Here is an 18,053-nt window from a genome sequence, read left to right on the forward strand (position 1 = left end):
TGGGGCCATGAAATGATTAACTTCTTTCATGTTTATTTCCATGCTCTCTTTCTACATGTAAAGCATACAGCTTAAAAAACAACTATAGGTGTAATATTCTGGACTGTGATACTGTACTAAGATGAGTCAATTCTGTCTCTACTGAGAAGCAGGAAGAAAATCTCTGTGGCTGTCATGTTCTATCACCTTTCCTAATTGTTTTGAACATTCATTTCTGAAGATGCCCTCCCATTGTCTCACACACAAAATGATTTATACTGTGCTTTGAAGACCACCACTGGTGTAAGGGAGTACACCACATCTCTGGGAGGCACTCACAAATGTTTAGAGGGTGGCAAGTTCCTTATTTCTGTGGTTATTCTCTGTGCATTTATTGGTATGTTGATTGGTATGAATAAAGCTTGTGGTTTTTCACTGGGACCTTGTTTGGTCAGTTCAAGAAGATGATGCATTATGAAAGAGCAAATCTTTGTTCTGATAAGTTCATCCTTGAATAAGGAAACACAAGAAAATTATTGCTTGTACAAACAGATACTGGAAAAAAAAACCCAACAACAAAAAACCCAACCATTCTGTAAAACCTCCTGAAGTAAAACTGGGACCTAGGGAAAAGGAGTGGTGGGAGGTGTGAAGGGAATTTTGACACAGTTTATTCATGTAGATGTGGGGTCTGGGACTGTGAATACAGGAGGTGTTTTCCATGGGCGCTCTGGGTCAATTTTATGCCAACCGTATGGTGGGCCAGACTGGCTTAGTGGCTTGGGTGGTCAGAGGTTAAACTGTAACTCACATTTCAAGTGATGCAGAGCCTGTTCCTGTGTTTGAGACTGTGTTAAACTGCATGGATGTAGCCAGTGTATTTTCTCCCCATATTTTTAAGTCTTTTTCTATCCCACTTTCTCTTTAAAATGCTCATTTACAAAGCTTCACCTCACAGTTTTTACCAGTTCAAAAGTTATAATTAAATCAGCCAGAAAAAGAAGAGACTCAACACTCAGCATGTCTGAGATGGGATCAATTTAAGACAAAAAGGTTTTAATGCATTAGAAGAGCTTTGGGTGTCATCTGTCTCAGCCTGTGCCTTCCCCACTGCCTGATGTGAATGCACTGGGAGCTGCTGTTGAAAGCACACTCAGTGTGATGTTATTGTGGAGCTTGGAGTCAGTGCACACTAAACTCGACAGATAGAATTGTGAATTGGATCTATTTTTTCCCTTCTGATGTTTTATATCTTCATTAAAAAAATAGAATCATACCTAATATCCCCAAATGGCAAATGTGTGAATCAGAAGCTTATAGATACGACATTTTGAGGATAGTGCATTTCTTATGCAGCATTTAATCTTAAATACCATAAGAAAATCCTGTATTATCTCCTCTCAGAATTTGCAAGCAGGGCTTTGAACAGAAATAGAGTTTTAGTAGAGGCAAGTATCAGTTCTCCAGGTAATCTGATCAATCCTTTCCTGTTACACTGCATGCTCTGCAAATGCTTTTTTTCTCACACAGTTTTTCTTAGTGGAAAATGTGAACATTTTTCCCCAGTGAGCCAAGCTACTCTAGTTCTTCCAGGCTGTTGGGGGGGAAACCCAGGCCCAAGGGCATATTTTTGTAGAGAGTGTCATAATGGGATGGGGATTATGAGGTCCTTAGCAGTTCACTGTTCAGCCTGACACAAGGGTATTGGCAGGAGCACAGGCGTTTGCTGGCAGTGCTGGCAAAACGGCTTCAGTTGCGTATTGACTGACTGAAGGCAAAAACAGGCTGTCCAGAAAGACTTTTTGGTGAAGTTCAGTTGCCAAGCACTGATGTTTAATGCCATTTTGGTCTCCCCAAGAAACGTAGAATGTTGGTGTGGGCGGATGGAGCACCAGTGCAAGCAGGGCTAGGACAGCCTGCAGACCAACATGAGGGAAAACAGAGTCTAGGACTGAATATCAAACTGGTGGTAAGAGTTTTACTTGGAGAATCTTTGTTAGTACAGTGGTGCAAATGTGTAAGGACTTAAATAGTTGTAAAGGCTCTCTTCTTGCTGTGTGTTTTGGGGCTTTTCTTGCATGGTAACTTCCATTATGATGAGATCTTAGAAGTTCCACAGGAGATGACTCCCAAAGAGCTCCCAGTGCCAGTCTCTGGCCCTCATGACTTGTCCACGTGGGCAGAGCTGTGCTCCATTACCAGCCTGAGCTCCAGGTGCCACTGCAGGACAAGACAAGGGGTGAATGGGACAGGTACAATGTCGTACAAGAGTGCTGTGGGTTATATTGCTGCCAGTTTTTATCTTTACTAAGGCTTGTTTTAAACCTTCTTTGCCTAAAATCTTGCTGTGTGAGTCACCCAGACAGGCTCCATGAGAACACATGCAATCTAACCACTGTTAGCAGACTTTTGCTTTTATTATCCTTTGGTCCAGATTTCATAGAGTTCTCACTAATTCAGGTCTGAATATGAATGCCTTTGTCTTCCCACAGCACTTCTGTGCAACTTCTGTCATGCAAACATGAGATTAACTCTTTCCTTTCTGTTGATTTGAGCATCTTTCCCTGCTTACTATTGATTATCCATTTTGGCCCTGCAAGAACTAAAAAGGCTTTAGGAAAAAAACAGGCTTCTAAGGGTGGATGTTTCTTGAGTGAGAAACCACAGATAGTTTTTTTTTTTTCTTTATAATTCTTTTGTTTGTTTATTAGGATGTTGTCAATATCTCTCTTGTCTCATGTCTCTGTGCCCCCAGAAAGCCAGTCCAAGCTTGTTCTGTAAAATTGCCAGGCAGTTGCACAACAACACGTGCTCGATCTTCTATACAAAGAGAGTGTTTTGCCAAGAAAGGGCATCTGCTGGCCAAGGAGCACTTAGTAATGTACAAGCACCTTCTGGCCTCTGTCCCTGCCTTCAGGGCTTGACACAATGTCCTGAAGAAATCAGGAGCAGCAAGGCTGGAAAAGGGCTCAGGACCTCCTAGCTGGATTTCTTGTTCCCTGAGCAAAATGTTTGTCAGGCCCTGTTCCATCTCCTTGTATGTTTGTGCAGACATGTCCGTATGGGGAAGGTTGTTACCTTAATTGCATTCAGTCATTACATAAAAGAGTGTCAATGAGGAGCTGTAACTACTCAGGAGTTTAAATTATGCCCTGACGTGACGTTATTGTCCTGGCCTTGCACACTTCTGTGGGTGTACTTCTGAAGGAGGTGGCTTTTGTTGCTCCAAGCTGATGACTCCTCTCAAGAAGTTGTTCTCTCCATCAAGGTGACATTCTGGAATGACAGTGTGACACGTCACTGAGGAGGAGGAGAAGTGCTTAACAAGGAACTGCGACTTCAGTGTGATGTTTCCCCATACTGCCAGTCTTTTGCAAAGGAGAATGTTTGTGATTCTCCAGGGTTTCCTGTGGCATCACTCCTAATAACCATCCTTTTAATCACAAAGAGAAGTTGTATCCTCTTAACAGCTGTACCTTCAAACAGACTGAGAAAGGGCCTGTTTTAGCTCCCTGTCTTGTCCCAGGATGTCTCAGACTGCAGGTCAAGGAGAACTAGGTTGAATGATTTGTAATAACAGATTAATTTATATTAAATACCCAGACATACTGGACAGACAGTGAATCTTAAACTGAGATACCAGTGCTCTGATTGCCCTATCAAAGATGCTCAGTGCTTCCAAAATATGTTGTCCCTTTGAGGTCTCCTGACCAGTATTGGGTACTTCCTTAAAAAAGGTGTGTAAACAGGTCTTGCCCAGAGTGTGCTCTGACTCTTGTTGAGTGTCTGCTGCTTCACATTTGTAATTCATGCAGAGGCTGTAATGGAGGAGTGAGCTGCTGGGCTGGATTTAAATGATGCACTGATTTTTCACAGCACTACAAGAGGGTGATGCTTCTGGCATGTTTAGCTTCTGTGTCTGTTTTGGGGAGCCTGTGAGCAAAGGTGTCTGCTGTTGGTGGGACAGGACTGATAATCAAGTTCCCTACAGAGGCAGCAGCTTTTCCCCAGAACTGGAAATCTGCAAGAACCTTTCCTCTACCTCCCATTGCTTCCTGACAATGTGGTAAAGGGCTGATCCTCAGGTCTGGAGCAGCACCTGGATAGATCAAGTGGGATAGTCCAATTAGGACTACAGTTTGTGGAAAATGTGTTCAGTGACTTTCACCTATATGTTATAGGGACTGAAAGCAGCTGCACTGACTAGATACAACTTAATCAGTGCTAGGTGTCAGCTGCACTACAGTGTTAACCTACTGGTAGGACACACTTGTAATAAATAAATAGGATACATCAGGGAAGGTTAGTTTGTTGTATTTTTTAGCAAGGAGCAGATTTGAAAGACTTTGGTTTAGGGGCTGCAGGATTTCTTTGCGCTTAGGTCTAAGTGAACGGAAATTTTCAACTCCGCAAGTGCAGCTGGATGAATAATTTGTAGTGAATAATATATCTCAAGGCTTTCACTGCATTTGGGATTGACAGAAAACACATCACAATTTTAATTATTGGGAATGATTTGCTGAAATATTCAGGAGCTATTTTTGATTCCTGCAGACTGTGCATGAAAAAGTTAGCTATTTAAAAGCCAGACTCTTGTCCCCCCCACCCCCTCCTCTGTGCTACTGTCTGGTCTCCTTTCCCCATAGAAGCTTCCCAGAGCAGGGCAACAGGATTCCCTGCATCCTGGCTTGAGACTTAGCACACAGGGACCTCAGAATACAATAATAATAATAATAATAATAGTAATAATAATAACAACTTATTGGAAGTCTTCCTACCCTTACACTAAGCAGAGGGCATGAGGGGGATCAGGAGGTTGGTTTATTGGCCTCTTGAGGTGCTTGTAGAGCTGAGGGCTTTCCATGTGACTGGGGTGGGAATCTGCAGTGTGGAGAACAGAGACTTTTGAAGAGGCAAAGAAGTATTACAAAAATATTATGTTTCTTCCTCTCCTGTACTTTTAACAGCTTTGAAACAAGCAAAAGCTCAGCACTGGCCATCAGCAATTCAGGGTGTTATCTGAACATTATACTACAGGGATGTTGGGGTAATCCAGACTCCTAATGTGGGGAGCTAGTGGTGTAACCAGTTTCCTGAAATACTGGAAACAGCTATTTTCCATCCTGACCCTCTTTCCCTCCTCTTAGCTCCCCACAGGGAGGCACCCCACTGCTGCACCATAGGCCATCCCCATGGGACACAGCTTGCTGCCCACTGCTGCAGGGGAGAGCTGGCTGGGGAGGGATGCAGACACTATGAAGAAAATAAGGGAGAAACAAGCTTCTTTCAGGAAGAAGGATAGGAATAATTGAAATATAAATTTTACTTCTCATCTACAAAGAAAGCAAGGCAGAATTTTTAAAACGAATGGATAGGGATGAATAAAAATGTAATTTTCCTGAATAGCTGAAATAACCAGAAAGTGAGGAAGGAGATGCAGGTACAGATCACGAAGCTTTGCCTGGGCTTCTGTCGGCTGCTCTCTAAAATGCTTTGCTACCCTCTGGTGGCTTCCTGAGGATCTGTGCAGTCTGGTTTCCATCCCTTGTACAGTCCCCTGCCAACTTTCTGAGCTGCATTGAGGAACCGGGATCTGCTGATGGAGGTTTATATTTTTCTCTGATTCCAAAGCAGCTGTACAATAATAATGAAACTGCAGCTTTGTGGTTTTATTTTTTTATATTGGTTTTCTGGGTTAGATTTTTTTTTTCCTGTTGTTTGTATGCACTCTCTTTTGGTCTACAGTTATAATCACAAAGGTAGCTTGGTTGGGATGTTCAAATGAAGGAATAATAGCTTTGTGGGTCGGTTGTCTGCATAGTGGGGCTGTTTGTGTCCTGCAGAACGCAAACCCTTGTCCTCTACTTACCTGCAGAGGACACGAGTACCAGTGAAATCAGTAACAGCCAACCTCCCATGATCTCCAGGAGTTCAGAACAGGTCCTGCTCAGCCTGCTGCAGGGGCAGTGTTCAAACCTCCATCATCCTTCTTCAGTCAGTAGCTTCTAGTTTTTTCCTTTTTCCATCTTCTGTGTTCTTTAATTGATTTTCCATTGTGACTTCATAGCAGAGAAGCTGTAGGAAGGGATTTAAAGGGCAGATTTTGACAGATTTTACAAGAAACTCCTCCCAGGTATTAATTCCTGGGTTATGGGGTCAGAGAGGCTCTTGTGATCTTTCAGTTTGACGTCCTGTGGAGTGCAAGTCACAGGACTGCCCTCAATTGACTCCTGCTTGAAGTGCAGCGCTGAATAAAGAAAACATCCCCTCTTGCTTTAAAACTTTCCAGTGATGGAAGATTCAGCTTGTTAAATTCTTCCACTGCTTTATCACCTTAAACAATAAATACTTCAGAACTTTGCTTTGTTTTCTTTCAGCTTCCAGCTTTGGGTTTTTTTGTTGCTTTGTGCATTTGGGAAGCCATGTGTTGCCAGAACTCTGTCCTGTGTAGGACTCATGGTCTTCACAGAGTTGCCAACCAGGTGGAGCTCTGAGAGGTACCTTGGTTTTAAGAAGTGAAAAGTTGTTAATGTTATTGACTGAGTAGGTGTGGGGTGGTATGTGAAATCACAAACTTATCACCCAGAAGGCACATGAAAAAAGCAAAACCAAAGCCAAAAATGGGCATGATGGGGAGTGTGTGCGCTCTCCCCCAGTGTTTGTCTGCACTGGATATTTCTAGTGTTTACATACTTAAAACAAACACTTAGGGACTACTTATGCAGGTTTTCAAATGAAATCTTATTGCAAAAGTTTTGCAGAGGTTGAGTTTTATGAGCACTTTCTTGAATTACAGAAATATTTTTTGTTTTGAGTGCATTGTTTTTGTAAATCAGCTGTGCTGAGGTACTTTGGGACCTAGGGTGCTACATTCAGCAGAATTGCTGTTAGCTTCTTACGCTGTTCCAATTTATGATACATTTTATGAGCAGCTCCATCTATCTCACAGCTTGGCACAGGTTTGGAGTGGAGAGCAGCCAGTGCTTTTTGTGCTGGATTAGTCTATAAAAGCCCTGAGAGAGAGTATGACCACAAGCCTGGCGGGCAGTAAGCCCAGCTATAAGGCCATCTTAAAGGAAAACAGCTTCTTGTGGTTCAGGCAGAGGAAAGGGATGCAGTAGATTTGGGTTACTTCAACCACAGGATATGCTGTGACATCAGATGACCAAACTTCTTCTGTGGCTTGACCTCCATCAAGTAAAACTTGCTGTTTTTAAAGCCACTTGAAGCCCCACAGGAGATGGTGGGAAGTCAGTGAGTGTGGAGGTGTGGGACAGGCTTTTAGGTTTCAGAGTCTTGCCTCTGCTTGGCAGGGCGCTGAGCCCAGCACACAGCAGCAGCAGTCCTCAGTGCAGAGCCACTTGTAATGCAGCTCCTTCCATGGCCTTGGGCTGCTCGTGTGAGGCTCTGGGAGCTGCTTATCCCAGTCCTGCTGCAGTATCCCTGCCTGTGAAGTGGGGACAGAAATGCCAACCTCAGCGTCTCTGCCAAGGCGGACTGGAAGGATTTGTGAACGTACACAGCTGTTGTGGGAACTGCTCTGCTGTTGATGTTCAGCACACCCAGTCTATCTTCTGGCATTGATGCTTTCTAAACCAAAGAAGTGTTTTGAGCTGATGCCAGTAGTCATGGGTATGTCTTACAAGATCTTTTGCAGACAGATTGAAACTTGTTTGGACTGCATTTTAGGCTGGCTGGACTCAGTCTGCTTCAAGACTGCAGGCTGTGTAATTACACAGCCGGGGTGTCTGAGCTGATAAATCCAGTCTCCCAACAGACATTAATAGCCAAATGTGGTGCTTTGCTGACACCCTTACAAGGCTTTGGGACTGGAGATAGTTTACACCCCTCCTTCTTAAGGAAACTTCTCACTTGACAATAAAAGGAGCGTGGACACTTCTGAGAAGAAAGCATGTGCCCCAGCCTTTGAAAGCCCTGTACTCTCTTCCCAAGAAAACTAAGGGGTTGGTATAGAGTATCAAACTGAGAAGGCTTCAACTAAAGGGGTTTACACTTTAAAATCATTTTTATTTTCAATGTCGATCTTGTCAGACCACAGCTAGTTCTGGAGGAAGACAAGATGCAGACTGACAGCCTCCAAGTCAGGCAGTAAGGGAGGTGACAAGGTATGTATGTGAGCACCTCTGCAGACGGGACCCTGCACTGCTGCATTCCTCCCTATACAGCCTGTCTGTGTAGTGATAGGAAATTATTTTCCTGCAGGAAATCATGAGTGTTTCAGGAAATGAGTATTTCTGGCAGCAAGGAAGCGCTTGGCAAGCTGAGGATGAGGGCATATCTGTGATCACTGGGAGTTCCTGAAAGCTGTTTCTTTCCCAGCTGCTTGTACAAGAGGGCATCAATAATGGAGGTGTGAAAAAGTAGAGAAAGAAGCAGTGAATCACCTACCACTGCAAAAGGATAGGGAAAAAGATAAAGGGAAAAGAGTCCTCCAAGTCCTTAGAAATAGTCTTTCTCATCAGTTTTAGAAACAAAACTGGCAATGTTCTTTCTTAGGAAAGAACAATCCCATCTACAAAATTCACCAGTGTGGTTTGGCTTCTTAGTACTGAGGGGGAAAATGCACTTTGGAAGCTGTATTCCTCCCTGTTTTCCAGGGCACTGAACCCTCTGGCTGCAAGTGCATCAGAAAACTTTCCCAAAAGGGCACTTTGGGGATGTAGCCTACATCTCTGGAAGGAATTGAATGGGGAGCATGTCTCTGCTAATGAAAGCTGCAGCCAGAAATAAGAGTTCTGAGTTGGAAACTAGGTTAAAAGCAGCCAGCAATGGAAAGCAGCTAAAGATGGAGTGGGTTAAAGAGCTCTTCAGCGTTAGACGGTGGATGGTTTAGCTTCACTCCCAGCTCCTGGGTAATGCAGTCCTGGCAGATTGACAGGGCTTCTGGGGTGAGTTGTCACAAGATGCTTCAGCTTGTTGGGTTTTTTCCCCTTAGAGTTTTATTTTTAGTTGAATTCTCTTAGCACACACTACAGTGACCCCTGCTGCTGCCAGCAGTCAAGGACCCATCTTAGTACAACCATTAAACTATGGGAAAGCATTGCCTGTAGTCTTAAAAACAGATAGTATCATTTATAACCCTGAAGTATGCAGAAGGTCTGCTGCTAAACTCTACACCACCAAATAAGAAAGCATCTGTAAACCCTTGTGATGCTTAGGCTGTAGACACAGTATTTGTGTAAAGAATAAGAATCAGCCAAAGCTTTAAGAATAAACCTGTTCTCCCTTTTGCAAGACTGGGGATGCATGCTGACCGGTTGGACCTCCCACATGGAAAAACTGCTGTACTGCACCACATGCAGGAACAGCATCCTTGTGCTCCTGCTTGGTCCCAGCCACCAGGACTCCTATTTTTCAAGAGCAGTTGTGGGGTAGGAAAATCCTGACAGCAATAAGAATATGAAAGGGTGTTCAAGGCTACTGCCTGTAGGAAAGTGGATGGCAGCTGCTCTGTCTTCTGTAACGCCTTATGATGTGTTAAGAGAAAAGCCTCACACAGCGTTTTGTGTCTGTGTTAACTACCCTGACCCTGGGCTGAACCATCACCTGCCTATTTGAGCTCCCTTCTCAGCAGGATTTTTCTGGTGTGCAAAATCTTAACAGGGACATCAGGATCTTAACAGGACTTAAAAAGAGATAGTGAGGAAATATGAAATGTGTAACATGGTATAAAAGGAAGTTTTAAAAGTTGGAATAGTTAGATGTAAATAGCAAGGTCTCAGTGGAGTGCAGTGCAAACACAGCTGCTGTGTGGCAGGATGGCCAAGTGTCCATTTCCATCAATCCTAGCTGGTGTAAACACCCCCAAGAAAAATGATAAGATGCTCAGTAGGCATCTTCCATGAAACCTTCCTTGATGAGAGCGGCACTTTGGAAAAAAAATTATGGGGTACCAGAGATGTGTCCCAACAGTTTCTGCAGGGTGAGTACCTAACTGGTGAAGCAAGTTGTGGAAGAGCAGAAAAATACTTTAAAATGAGATTATCCAAGCACTGCTGCCTGTATCCCTGACAGACCAGTGCAGGCTTTCTCCTATGATTTGTTCCCTGGGAATTGCTCTGTTCCAGTTTTAGCTGCTCAGACTATCCCATAGGCTGGAGCAGATGTCAGCTCCGAGGTTGTACCTGACTGTTAATTTACTTTGTGTTAATGTAGGCCCATTACCAGATGCTTTCCCTAATGGTCTACAAGTAAAGCTGTTGTCTGTTCTATCTCATCAAAAGCACTGCATGTTTTACCTGGAGACTGGGGCTGCTGCTCATTGAGAACTGTCCCCACTTCTTTTCTGGATAAATGGGAAAAGAGACAGCTCAGGTGCCTTGCCTGAGCCCAGGGGAGCTGTGCCAAGGGGCAGGTGGTGGGCATGGAGGGGGCCAAGCAGCAGGAGGGATCCCTGGGTCTCCTCGTGAGTGATGCCTGCTCCTCTGCAGGGACAGTCTGACCCGTGGCCATGCTGTGTCCAGTGCACATCCATGGGCTCTGGCAGCAAAGCTCTTCTCCCTGCCTGCCACATTTAGGGATGCCTCAGGTCTGGGGAAAGGCAGCTGAGTTACTGCAGCTCTGTGGAGACCCAGGAGTCCCACTTATGCGCTCTTTCAGAAGTTATCTTTGACCATCTGTCCTCTGAGAGCATCATCCTGAGACAGATCCTTCTGCTTCCGCCTGCTTGCCTTCGTGTAGTTGGCTGCAGACGTTAACCACCTTGGACATTTGTGGCCTTGCCTGACAGCTCTCGCTGTACCCAGGGCGCTGACTGAGGGAGCAGGGTGAGCAGCGAGGCTTTTCTCTGCCCTGCCTTGCTCTCACCTGCTCTTGCTGCAGTTCTGGGAGTGTAGCATATAAACATGGGGAGCATTCTTGGTGTCAGACTCTTCTCCTTCCTGCAACGCTGCACACTACATTGTACAGCTCTGCAGAGCTGAGCCAGAGTGCTTCTGTGCACTGCTGAGTGCTGCTGGATTCCTTATGGCTTCATTATGGCTTGACACTGAGCACTGGGGAATGAAAAATAGATGATGTGGCCGTGACACTTGCTGTAACTCAGCAGGGAAAAAGAAAAGACACCCCCTTGGGAATCTGCCTTCCCATTCCTCATAGCTTCCAGTGTCGTGTGCTGTCTCATAGAGTGCTTGGTGCTGACCTCAGGAGCTCTGAGGCTCTGCTGTCATGAAAAGCAAATGGCTAAACTTGTATTTTACAACAAGCTGCTCCTGTGAGACTTAAGCAAGGACAAGTTGAGGCTGTGACAGAGGGAAACAGCAGGAGGTCCCACAGAGTGGGTCTGTTTTCCCTCAGAAAGCAACCATTGCTTCCCTTTCCCTTGTGCAGAAGCCCCAGTCCTGACCCAAGGACCTTCTGGAGATACGCAGTGATTGCTCTATAGCAGGAAAATGTTGAGCTGTCATTCCCTGGTTCTGAGTCATCCTGCTAAATCTGTGCACAGCAGCTGGCTGAGAAGGGGAGTGGGAGATGGAAAAATCCCCCTTGGGATCAGGATAACAGTCAAGGAACCAAAGTGATGGAGAAAAAGTAAATCAAGCCTCTGAGTGTAGGGATTTGAATGTGGGGCTGGCCTTCGAGATATCTAGATGGAGCTAAGGGAATCCTCACTGCTGGGATGTAACATCTTAGGAGGGTTTATGTGAACCTCAGTGCTGCATAGTTGAGATTGCCTCTGTGTTGGGGGTTTAAGCAAATGCCAGCTGCAAGGAAATAATTTTGTCAGTGGTCTGAGGATATGGATGCATGACACATGAGAACTGTCTCAGAACAGCTGTGCTTTAATTGGACATTTTCCCCCATTGTAACTACTGCTTCACCGCTGAGTTGCAGGACACAGCTTTTTGGGAATGGAAAGTGAAGGCTGTGGTTCCACTCACTTGTGAGCCCCCTGTACCTGGTAGGATCATTTGTGCAGGGACAGAAACGGGGTGTGGGGCTAAGGCAGCACTGGGGACTTGGCACGACGCAAGCCTGCAGTTGTGGTTTTTTGATTCTGCAGAGGCTTCCCCATTTGAAGGAAATTCCTAAAATTTATTTGCTGTCATTGGGTGACACTTGTTTAGTGAATGTCTGTGACTGTCCCAGTGTAAGCAGGTAGAGGGCTAATGCAGGTCTGGCTGGAGGTGAAACATGTCCTGTAGCAGAGCCAGTGCAGTGGCTCTGCCAGTAGCCTGGCACACAGCACACTGTGTGGTGACTTTTCTCAAGTAGCTGGAAAAGGCATCCTGGCCACGTGCCATTCACCAGCTAAGGTGAGAATTAGAAAAGGTGTGTTTTAGTGACTCATAAATAGCTTAGCACATGCTGATGGAGCAGCAGCTCAATTTTATCATTTCAGCTTTGCATCCCTAAAGTGCCTGTTAGAAAAAAAATAAAATATCAGTGCCTGAAATATATGGGCTAAATTCAGACCTCCTGGAGCAGTATCAGTTAGATCAGAGAATCCAGTCCCAGCTCTCTAACATTATTGGAAAATCCTCTGCACACACCCTTCTCTCCTCTAACCCTTCCTCAGTCCATCTGTGGCTGCAGTTACAGCTTTAGCAGTGCTGAGCTGCGTTTTGTGCTGTGCCAGGTCCATCACGTGTGCTGTGTGTGGTCCAGGTTTTGAACTTTGCCTGTGGGAAGTAGACAATCATTGTGGTCCTTGGCCTTCAAGGCCTCTGGTAATGCCTGATAAAGAAATGGCCGATTTATGTGCTCACACACAGAAGCGTTTTCCTCCTGTATTTTAATCCTCTTGAAATTCCACCCACTGGTCATCTATCTTTTGTGATTTCCTCTTTCTTGCTGTGCTTCACAGGAATATTCACATAACAGCACTTCATCTTTGACCTGAACACTTCTTACTCCTTCCTAATTTGCCAGATTATGCATGTTTTGGAATGGGATTTGCTAGAATTTTTATTCCATCTTAAGTGAAATATCTTTAGCTGCTGAGGAAAGTAGGATTTTTACTTTCAGCAGAGTTCTCCAGGGTCTGATAATCACTCTGAGCTGCCTGTGTGCTGGCACTGCTGTGTTTTCAGCAAAAGCAGGGTAAGGCCATTACTGAGTATGTCACACATCAGCAGTGATTCCTGTCCCTGGGAGCCAGCCCTGTTACCTGTCACTGGTGTAGTTATTGCAAACTGCTGTTGCTAACTTTTAGAAGATCAGGGGCCTTTCTTAAATCCCTGAGCCATTACGTAAGAATGATAACTTGGCATATTTAGATTTCTTGGGTCTAATGGCTGCAGAGAAAAGCTAACAATAGAAACATTTAAAGATGCTGGACCATGAGTCAAATGCAAAAAGGAACCCAAAATGTGTTACTCAGGTTTGGGTTTTCTCTTACAGGAGCGGGTGAAGAAAGTGGTTCTGCCTTGCTGGCAGGGTCTGAGCCTGGTCATACCAACTGCCTTCATCATTTGTCCTTCACACCACTGTCAGCCAAACACTCCTGGTATTCCTCAGTTGTCTGAATTTGTTTGAGAATCTTACAGAAGTGTTTTATTTTGATAAGGTCAAAGCCTTTCCTTACAATTTTATTTTCATAATATTGCCAAAATACTTCAGTAAAGTTGATGTACTTTAGAAAAATGTAATTTTAAGAAAAATAACATGGTATATTTTATTTTTTACTACTGCCCGAAAGTAATAGTGTGCTCTAAGAAAGAGACAAATAATTTTTTCTTAATTCTCTTGCATTCTGGTGAGGACTATGCTACACGAGTAACAGAAAAGTAAATTTTCCAGATAGAAAGTCTCAACTTCAGTTCACCTGGAAAAAATGTACCCAGTAGGAAGCCCTGTCCTAACAACCTAGGATTTCAAGGGTATCTCTTATAAAGGTCTTGTAAATCCCATCTTCAAATTTCTTGAAATATTAATTTTCCTTTACCTACATAGACCCTTTATAACTGTGCTGTAATATTATTATTTAATACCTAGCTTTTGTTTTTCTTCCTTTGAGAACCAGCAGGGACAAGTCTGTGTGTCGGTCTGATAAAGAACCTTAGCTGTGCTACACTGCAGGCACTGGGAATTGCATGTTCCAGAATAGAGGTCTTTCCAGAGAAATCTGTTTCAGATGTGTCTCTGTGCACTCTTCAGCTGTGGTGGCCACTTAATGAGTGAGGGTCTGAACTGTGGTGTCCTGATAGTGGCTTTTCTGTCATTGGAGCAGCTGTGAATTGGAGCAGAAATTGTTTCTTGTACCATCATTCCCAAGGCAGGCAGGCAAGTACTTGCTTGTCTTGATGAGGCTGTGCCACATGCGTTGTATTAGCATGCCAGAATAAATACACTTCAGGTACAGACAACAGTAAAAGGCTCTGTAAAGTGTCACTGCAAGTAGGCAGATGGGGAGGCTCGTGCTTCCACAGATGCTGCTCCCCACCTCAGATGCCCTCTGGAACATTAAGAGTGAGTTTTCTGGAGGGGAAGGGGGAGATGGCTTCTTGAATGGTTGGTCTTTTGTACTTTCACCCTCAGAAAATCCCTTTATTAAGCCTGACAACTTTTCCCTGTGAGGTGGATAGATTGGTCACACTCCTAGATGAGGAAAGCATGTCCCTGCCTGTTCACGCAGGGAGCTCGGGGGAAAGCCAAGAGCACATCCTGAATTTGGAAGCTGCACCTATTCCAACTCTGCCTTTGCCTTGGTGGCTGCCTACTGAGAGCAGAGGAGCCAAGGGGCTGTTGGTGGGCAGAGCCCAGGAGCTCTGCTGGCCAGCAGGTTGGCTTGCTGCCCACCTCCAAACCCTGGCTCAGCTGTGATCTGCTGCCCTCAAAACTTGGGTCATGCCTCAGGCAAAGCCATCATTACCTACTGTGGATTAATAACCTCAATTACTGGAGCCCTGTGGGTCAGATCTCCCCCGTGCTGGCTGCATTACAGCCCTTTAATCTGCTTTCCTCTCTCATAACCTCTGAGCCTGGAGGGATCGGCAGGCGGGGGAGATCTGCCTTCCAGCGTGGTTCCCCTTGGGAGGGCTGCAGATGTGAAACTGCTGGCAGGAGACCTGAACCCCCAAAGAGGTGCACCTAGAAGGTGCTTTTGCAGCTCTTGGGTTCAGAGGACAAGTGTGGCAACAGCTGGAAGTTTGCCTTGAGCTCCATCTGCAAAGAATCACAGCAGCCATCCTGTGGGGGGCTGGCAGTCAGGTTTGGTCATCTGGGTAAGGCACTGCATGGCTCTTAGGGGGGAACATCCCCCCAAAATTCCTTCATGTTCCCTGAGCAACTGGGTAAAGGTGAGGCAGAAGTCTGCATTTCTAAGATGCTTCCTTACTGGAAGGAATGTTTCCCTTAAATGAAGAAAGGCAGGTCTCATCAGTGGGGAAATTGCCAGTGTTGAAATTCTTGTGTTGAAGAGGGACTGAGCTATGCAATCCTGGACATGCTCCTAAATGATCTTGAAGAGTGAGGGGTTGAAGAAGAGACAAAAACCTTGGAGTCAGAGAAACAGAAGTGGACACAAAACAGCTGCAGAAGGAGCATCTGAAAAAGAGCTCAGAGGAAAAAGAGGAGCATCTGCTGAACTAGCAACAGTATAAACTGAAGTGGAATGCAGGGTAATGCACCCATTGATGAAACCCAAATATATGGGGGAGGGTGTATATATAAATCTTACATAAAAATAAAAATACAAAACTAAATTAAAAAAAAACTAAATTATGGTCACTCAGAGTAGGGGGTGTTACTGGGGTCCATTTCCTCAATGGAAAAAGACCACAGAGAAAGTGTGAATCTCTCTGGAAGTGCTAACTCAGCAGATGCAAACAGAAATTATTGGAAAAGGTAGAGAAAGCAAATAGGAGCTATCATCCTGCTGTGCTAGAAATCCCTGGAGCACTTGCACCTTGAGTAGTGTGTGCAGCTCCAGTTATCCTGTCTCAGAAAAGATGTGATAGAACTAGAAAGGCACAGGAAACAGCGACAAGGTCAGTGGAGCGTGAAGAGTTGCTGCTGCCCAGGGAATGATGGAACAGATCAGGCATTTTCAGGTGTCTTCAGAAATGAAACAATAGAGGAAGGAAATACGACAGAGGTGTAAAAACCATGACTGTTGTGGAGAACATAAAATTAGCATTTCACAATATAATCTTAAAATGCTCACCTTCTAAGTTAAGGTGAGCATTAAATGGAGCTATGGACAAGGAGTTTTAAACTAATAAAAGCCTTTTTCTGCCACATGATTAACCTGTAGAACTCCTTGCCAAAAGATAGCGAGGAGGCCAATGGTATTACTGGTTTCCAAAAATGAGTATAAAAATTAGCTGGGGAGAAATCTGTTAAGGATTCTTAAACACATTGTGAGACATCCTGTAGATGAGGGCATCTGCTGGGCAGTGGAAGTGGGTGGAAGGAACAGTGTCTGGTTGCCTTTTTTTCCAGATTATCTGTTCTGAGCTGCTCATACTACTGCCAAAATAATGGAGATGCCAAAATAAAGTAGAAGTTCATGTTCTGAGGAAGTGTCACGCTACTGAAGAATATTCAGAACAACCACTTCTCCCTAATTCAGACTAAAGATATGTGATACACAAAGCCTTCTTTACATGTAATATTAGATTTCTTCTTAATGTCAGGAAATTCAGCTCCTGAGTACTCATTACTATAAGCTTTTTATGTGTCTGGGGATAAACCTATTAAATGATCAAGGCTATGGGCCATCTTTTCTTTTGCTCCAGAACCTGCTTTGGTGAGCTCAGAGGGGCTGAGATTTTACCAAGTCAGTCTGTCCAGCGGGACCTGGAGTCGGTGGTTTCTGTTCACTCTTGTTCAGAAAAGCAACTAAGAAATTAACCTTTCTTGTCTGATGTATAAAACCAAGCTCTGTCTTCGTTTTTCTGTCTTACCTTGTATTTGCTCTCAGAAGGTGTGTGGTTTACTTTATCCATGATAGAGTTTCCAGCAGAATCTTTGCCTTATAATGACTGCAGTTTTATATCAGGAAAAGGCTAATCCTCTCATTAAATCACCAGAATGAGGACTGACAGATGATTCCCTACTTGTCCACAAATTTATTGTGTGACCTTCAGCAAACCCCTCAACTTTGTGCTGCAGTTCCCACTGTCTCTGGTGCTGTGCTTTGGTGGAGCTGGGTGCAGCAGGAGTTGTGTGTGGATGGTATGTCCCTGAAGCAGACTCCACCATCCCTCCTTGCTAGGAGTGCTCTGCTTCATAAAGAAAGGGAAAAAGGGTAAGCAGAAATTCCCAGAGAGTACAATGGTGACAGTGGCTTGCACTAAAAGGGCTGTAGTTTTTGGCCTGTAGATAGATTTTGCTCGAACAGCTCCTGCAAGGAGAAGTGTTGTGGAGTGGTTCTCTGCCACCAGTGAAAAATACACAACCACTCATCACATATGGACCCACAGAGTGAGCTTTGAGAAATGAGCACCAAGTGCAAGGAGTTTTGTAAATTTACAGAGAGAGAGGGACAAGGTCCAAGCACTGCATCAGCACCAGCTTGGACAAAGCCCTTAAGGTTAATGGGCCCTTTCTCATGATATCCGCATGTGTTTGGCCAGAAAATACAACAAGGGCAGAGACTTGCAAAAAAACTCAAACCTGCCAACCAGAAATAACACACCTGCACAAGCTGTTTGTCTATGTACCCATCACAGGGTTCAAAGAACTACAAGTCAGTATGGGTGAAAACAGAACAGCACAGATCCAGCACCTTGAAAGATTATTACTGCCTTTGTATGAACACAAGGAAATTACCTTTCCTGGCTAGTCTGTTCTTGGAGCTTTTGTGGATTTTCTTTATTTTTTGGCTTTTGTAACTGCTGAACTCATACACATGCTATTTTAATACCTAGCAAAGAGCCTTGTCGGCTAAATCACCTTATTTTTCTCTGATCAGAGTGCAGTACATTCCTCTTTTTAGTAGAAGGTATTAATTTAAATTCCATAATCCAAAACATATTCTTGTTTCTGTTCAGTGCTTCAGAAGGCCAATGGCATTTTAATTTAATAAGGGAGAAACACACATGACGCTGTGTTCCCTGTAAATGTCTTCTGACCTCAATGAGGCTTTCACAGCTTTCTCTGTGTTCCAG

At 44.4% G+C, this 18,053-nt stretch overlaps 1 protein-coding gene and 1 long non-coding RNA gene across 2 annotated transcripts in view; both read left to right on the forward strand.

Annotated features, from left to right (window-relative positions):
- Positions 1-18,053, forward strand: part of FGF12 (fibroblast growth factor 12) — a 218,162-nt gene that overhangs the window by 58,430 nt on the left and 141,679 nt on the right. The window lies entirely within an intron of this gene.
- LOC111933462 (uncharacterized) lies at positions 1,667-13,447 on the forward strand. The gene is made up of 3 exons (XR_015274392.1): positions 1,667-1,948; positions 8,032-8,105; positions 13,342-13,447. It is a non-coding gene; the product is annotated as an uncharacterized LOC111933462 (long non-coding RNA).

This window comes from Cyanistes caeruleus, chromosome 10, assembly GCF_971803275.1.
Source record: "Cyanistes caeruleus chromosome 10, bCyaCae1.hap1.1, whole genome shotgun sequence".
In the NCBI taxonomy this organism is placed as follows: domain Eukaryota; kingdom Metazoa; phylum Chordata; class Aves; order Passeriformes; family Paridae; genus Cyanistes; species Cyanistes caeruleus.